Here is a 6,253-nt window from a genome sequence, read left to right as displayed (position 1 = left end):
AACTTTTCTCCAAACCCCTTACCTACCTTCTAGTCAATTAACCTTTTCCTAAACCCCTCACCAGCCCTTTCTTTTTATAAAAAGGGAAGCCTGAGATGGGCTGTTAAGACAGTTTTTGAGGGTACGTAATGCGCCTTCTTCTCAGATCGCCGGCCATCTGAATAAAGTGCCCATAAAGTTTCACTCCTTGTCTCTACTTATTGGTTTTGGCAGTGACAGGCTGCACAGGCACCAGCTTTTGTGGTTTCAGGACCTTCACTGTCTACCTCCTTACTGTCGGCCCAGCCCCTGCCTTGACATTCAAGTTCCTCTCCCGTGTCAGGTTCATCACTGCCCGGCACGTTCTTCAAACACCAGCCAACTTGGATGACTTGCTCATCGCTGAAGGTGACACATGTTCTTTGCTCTTCCTCCCATCGTGAGAGGGACTCTTAATTCTCCCTCTTGCGTACCTGGGCTGGACTGAGTGACTTGTTTCCCTGAGAGAACGTGCTGAACGTGACATTCCTGAACTTTGAATCTAGGCCATAAGAAAACCTTGTAGTGCTCTGACTGGTGTAGCTCAGTTGCCTGGGCATCGTCCCAGAAGTCAAAAGGTCGTCGGTTCAATTCCAGGTCAGGGTACATGCCCGGGTTGTGGGCCAGGTGCCTGGCTGGGGCATGTGCAAGAGGCAACCGATCAATGTTTCTCATACATTGATGTTTCTCTCCCTCTCTTTCTCACTCCTTTCCCCCCTCTCTAAAAATAAATTAAAAAGAAGCCTTGCAGCTTCCACAGGGTCTCTTGAACACTCTCTCTGGGAACGCTGAGTCTCAATGCAGGAAGTCCAACTGCCCTGGGACCATCCCACTAGAGAGTCCGCATACAGTCCCTGCACTCACTCACCTGTCCCGATGCCACCGCCTTTCTGCCGCTCCGACCCACAGACCAAACACAGCAGTGAAGACAGGCTGGGCTCTGCAAGCCAGAGCAGCTCCAAGTGCTTATGTGACTCCAGTCACGCCACGTGGAACAGAAGAATTACCCACCTGACCTCACCCCACACTCCTGACCTGCAGGTACATGTGTAATAAAGAATGGTCGTTAGTGGAAGTCACTGAGTCTTGCGGTAGGTTGTTGTTACGCAGCGGTAGGTAACAGGCATGCTGGCTCCTACTCACCAGTGCCCCAACAATTGCCTTTGTTCTGTTAAAACCGACGGCAACTTCTGTGGGTACAGAAATCACAAACTGATCAGCAGAGAAAAGGAAAGAAGGGCAGAAGCAAGGGAAGAAAATTTCTTCCCCCCAACAGCGTGGCCCAAAGCCTGCTGGGAAATTTGCTACCTGGCTGTGCCCTGGCGGGGACTTCCACCCCACATGCACGTGAGTCTGGCTTCACAGACCCTCTGCTGGAGGCATGTGAACACATGGAAAAACAAGATGAAAACACAGGACAACCCCAAATCCCAGATGGGGTGATGACTTGCAGAGTTGCCTGCAAGGGGAGCCTCAGTAGCCTGCTTGCTTCAGGGCCGTCCTTGAGCTTGAGTAGTCGCCGGCTGACTCTGGAGGTCCATGGCCCACTGGGCTTTGTGGGCAGTACTTGGGGTCATAACTGCTGGCCCAGGCCAGAGATCTGGCCTCTTTGACTGGTGCCCTGTGTGTAGCCCATCTGCACGGAGGAGTTGCCGCACTTGTCGGTCCCCAGCTTGGTATCTCAGATATGCGGCCAGGTCCTGGGATCCCTCGTGCCCAGTTGGCCGGCACACGTGTTGGTGCCCAATTGCAAGCGGATGGTTGAGTAGTCCGTGGGTGGCAGGATATGGTTCTTGGGGTTGTCTTTCCGTCCGTCATTATGCCTGATGGGCTGGCACACTTGTTGGTGCCCACCTGGAGCCTGATGACACATTGGCCTGTCCTCACGATGGCGTCATGGAGGTCCTGCACCTGTTTCTCAGAGCACCTGATGCCGACGTTCGCATCGCTCCGCAGCCCCTCTGTCTTGGCCTTCCCTACCAGAGCCAGAAGACACGGCTGCACCGTGTCATGTTCCCGCTGTAACAGGTCATTGGCCTTGAACAAGCCCACAGAGTTCATGCTATAGATGACCATGGCCTCCGTGAAGTTGGAGAGGGTTTCTAGCTGGTGCCAGCTTTGCATGGGGCCGTTGATCTTGGGTACCGAGCCCAGCTGCAGTTTATTGGTGAACGTGCACAAGATGATTCTGTCCTTCAGACCCTTCTGGAAGTCAGGATTGATGGAGAGGCTCGTGAGTCCCTCAATCCAGCTGCAGAATGCTGCCTCCTGCTAGGATGCTGTTGGGACAGAAGCCAGTTCTTGGCCTCAGCCGAGAGCCTGCAGAGGCCCCTTGTTGAACTGCGTGGAGCTCAGCTACGATGCGACGAGCCAATGTGTGTGTATATACTGTGAAAGTGTCACCAGACAGGCTCTGGGCCCAGAGCGGGTCTGCCTCGGGCCAGCCAGTAGCGAGTGGGTTCTTGACTTTGTGTAGAAAAGATTTCACAGCACGAGTCCATGTGATTTGGAGAGGATGTTTATTAAAGCTGGGGACAGTGAGACAAAGGAAGGGCTTGGGGTAGAGGAAACAACAGGAGAGAGAAAGTCAGAGAAAAATGTGGCCTTGGAGACAGGGTCGGGGGGAGGACCGGGGACCAGCTGGTCCCCGGGGACCAGCCTGCTGCCCCCTGGCTGCAAGTCTCCTGGGGTCTCTGCGTGCAGGGGGCAGGCAGAGGAGATACAAGGGGCGGGTGTGCTCCAGCGAGAGCGTGTCTGTGTCCTTCGTATCAAGGCTTTTTCTCTTTCTTTGGCCAGCAGGAGTCCTAGGGGAGGCCTTAGGGGAGGGTCTTAACAAAATTTTTATCAGCTTTTCAGGTGTGTCCTTCAATATGTGAATTCATCAAAGTAGGTATATACAGAGGTCAGGGGTTATTTTCTAGTTATTTTTATTTATTTATTTTTATATTATACTGTAATTTCGGTTAGAGCATTTTTAAAAGATTTGATTTATCTATTTTTAGACAGAGGGGAAGGGAGGGAGAAAGAGAGGGAGAGAAACATCAATGTGTGGTTGCCTCGCACACACCCTGCACTGGGGACCTGGCCCACAACCAGGCATGCGTCCTGACCAGGAATCGAACTGGTGACCCTTTGGTTCACAGGCCGGCACTCAACCCACCAAGCCACACCCTCCAGGGCTCATTAGTTTTATCTTTAACGAACGTCATCAAGAACGTCACCGAAGAGGGACGGGGACTGAAGCCAGTCTGTCCTGGGATATGTCAGCCACTTGCTCCTAAGTGTCCTTGGTTGGGAAAAATAAAACTTTGTGATTCATTGGCTGGCTGTAAATTGCTCAGGCTGTGTGGCCTTATTTATTATTTTTCCTCAGTTTCCCTTATTCTACTTGTTAGGGATTTCCCTAGCTTTATATTATCCTGCTTCAAAAGAATTCTCCCATCAGGTTAATTAACACACCCATCACCCCACATATTCTCTCTCTTCCTTCCTTCCTTCCTTCCTTCCTTCCTTCCTTCCTTCCTTCCTTCCTTCCTTTCCCTCCTTCCTTCCTTCCTTCCTTTCCCTCCTTCCTTCCTTCCTTCCTTCCTTCCTTCCTTCCTTCCTTCCTTTCCCTCCTTCCTTCCTGGTGAGAACCTTTTAGTCGTACTCTCTTAGCACAGTTTAGTCATACAAAAGTGTTATCAGTCAGCCGGAGTTACCATGTTGTATGCAAGCACCTCAGACTGTATTCACCTGACAACTGTCAATGTTCAATAACGCCTTTATTGAACTCTCCTCAGTTACTCAGTTTGACTGTGTTGCCGGGTCCTGGCCAAGACCCGGGGGACACAGGCTGGCCTTGAACTTCACCCTGTCCGTCCACACACCACGGGCCAAAGTCTCCGGAGCTGGAGGAGGAACTGAGAGAGATGCTTCCCCCACACCGCATGCCATTCACATGTGCAGACAAGAGAGGCGCCTTCTCAAACACGCAGGATTCCCTCGCGTGTCCTTCCTGAACAAAATCTAGGTCACGACCTCGTGCCGGCCAACGGGAAGAAGCCCGTGCAGACAGAAGGCACGAGTGAGGCTGCCCGGATCTGCAGCTGCGCGCTCCGATCAGGGGTGGCGGCGCCAGTTAAACAAAGACTGGAGCTGTGACCATGGCGTCAGCAACTGAGTGCTCGGCACCAAAGCAAGTGTCAAACTTGTGCAGGGGAAACATGAGTTCTGTCGTGAAGAAAAGCGGGCTTCAAAGGCAGATGGATTAGTGAGGACAACCCTAGCTACTGCAACACATCGACTTTTACAAAGACCTGGCAGAAATAAAGTGTGCTAGAAATAGCGTTCTTGCTCATGTACCTACCAAGTCCGGGTGGGTGGTAACTCTCTGCTCAGTCCTTCTGGGACTTGGGCTGAATCTTGTGGGTCTCAAGGTCGCCTTGAGGCTCGTGCTTATTCCAGCCATTCAGAGGGGGAGAGAGTATCAAGGGGGCGGTTAGGGTTTGCAGGGGCCAGGCTCAGAAGTGGCACATATCACACGTCAGCCCCCATCCAGTCCCCACAGCTGGGTCACGTCGCCACAGCAAGCTGCGGAGCCCGGGGAAGGCCCCCAGCAGCCAGTGCGGGAGGAGAGAAGGGTGGGGATGTGGGTGAGCTTCTTGCATCTCTGCTGAAGTGGGAAAACGTGTTCCTTGAGGAAGCCCTTTTGCTCTTTCTTTTTCTTTTTAAGCTTTTTTTTAAAGATTTTATTTATTTATTTTTAGAGAGGGAAGGGAGGAAGAGAGAGAGAGAGAGAGAGAAACATCAATGTGTGGTTGCTGGGGGTTATGGCCTGCAACCCAGGCATGTACCCTGGCTGGGAATCGAACCTGGGACAATTTGGTTCCCAGCCCGCGCTCAATCCACTGAGCTACGCCAGCCAGGGCCCCTTTTGCTCTTTCCACACGACTTGTCATCGTCTTCTGTGTATAACGAAGTCATGTGACCTCGTCTGACCCCACCAGTCAGGTAAAGGGTCTTCACAGATAGGACAGGCTCAAATGATCTCGGATCTCCAATACTGACCCAGGGCTGGGTAGAGAGTGGGAGGGGGTCGTGTGCTGGTGGAATGATGGGGTGTAAGTGGGCGATTCAGGTCACTGTTCCCAAGCTCCTGAGATATACGGGAAGCCTTCACCTGAGCCCTTGACCTGTGTCCAGGCCTGCCCAGGGCTCAGGCAGCCTTGGGTTACAAGAGAGCAAGTCAGCGCCTGAGGAGAAAGATTTCAAGATAGGCAACTTAGGAGCTTCCCTTTCTGGGAAGCACGCCCTTGCCTTCCCCTTCCCCATCTTCGTCTCCCACCAACGTGTGTCTCATAATCTCTAAAGGTTCCCATGACACTTGCAACCAGGGGAGCAGTGGGCAGCAGCAGCTCGTCCCAGGCTCACCCGCTGAACTTGTCCCCAAGGTCCCCTTTTCTCGGACTTTCCAGTGAGTCAAAGCAGGCCTGCCTGGGCTCATTTTTTCCTATAACATTTCTGGAAAGTCGAGGCAGCCCCGTCCAGCCTCTCTCCTATTGTTTCTTCTGTCCTAAGCTTTTTCTTGTTCCCTTGCCCCCAGGTCATATAAACATACCCTCAAAAAAAAAATAAAGACACAGGCAAATTAATCCGTCCCATCCCACACACTCATACAAAACATATGTCACAATAATAGCTACTATTTCTCGAGCTAGTCACCAGGGGAAGGGATTAACGTGCATCATCTCTGCGAGGAAGGCACCGTCATCAGCCCCACTCACTAGAGGAAAAACCAAGGCTCCCAATGGTCACAGAGAGTCACAGTGAGAGATGACACTGGAATTTGGGTGTGAATATGCCAGACCTCAGAGCCTGCGCTCTTGACCTCTGTCAGTACTCAGGAAAAAGCAGCGCAGGTTGGACAGCAGCCAGGTCTGGGGGCAGAGCCCTGGCAGGCGCCTCTGCTTGGCCATCCAGCTGTGTGGCTGAGGGCAGGTCACGTCGTTCATTCAGCACACGGCTCCCCAGGCTGGCCCTGCCCCGGGCACGGAGGTCGTGGAGAGAAAACCCACTCCCTGGTCGGCTGGCTCACGATGCCGTAGGGGAGCCTGTGCCGTCGATTTGCTACCGTATGACCAGGGTCATTAAGTGTCTCTTCCTCCTTGGTTCTGCTGTCTTCCCCTGTGAACTTCGGGCAAGTGGTGGGGAACGAAGGATTGCAAAAACGCAAACGCTGACAGAGCAAGTGTGA

The 6,253-nt window shown here is 52.6% G+C and overlaps 1 pseudogene; it reads right to left on the bottom strand.

The window, feature by feature from the left end:
• Window positions 1–1,491: 1,491 nt before the first annotated feature.
• LOC123815003 lies at window positions 1,492–5,331 on the bottom strand (annotated as a pseudogene).
• Between the last annotated feature and the right edge of the window lie 922 nt (window positions 5,332–6,253).

The sequence above is a fragment of the Phyllostomus hastatus genome, unplaced genomic scaffold, assembly GCF_019186645.2.
Source record: "Phyllostomus hastatus isolate PE091 unplaced genomic scaffold, TTU_PhHast_1.1 phas_contig_17, whole genome shotgun sequence".
NCBI classification, from domain to species: Eukaryota; Metazoa; Chordata; class Mammalia; order Chiroptera; family Phyllostomidae; genus Phyllostomus; species Phyllostomus hastatus.
This window is presented reverse-complemented; position numbering and strand designations above follow the sequence as displayed.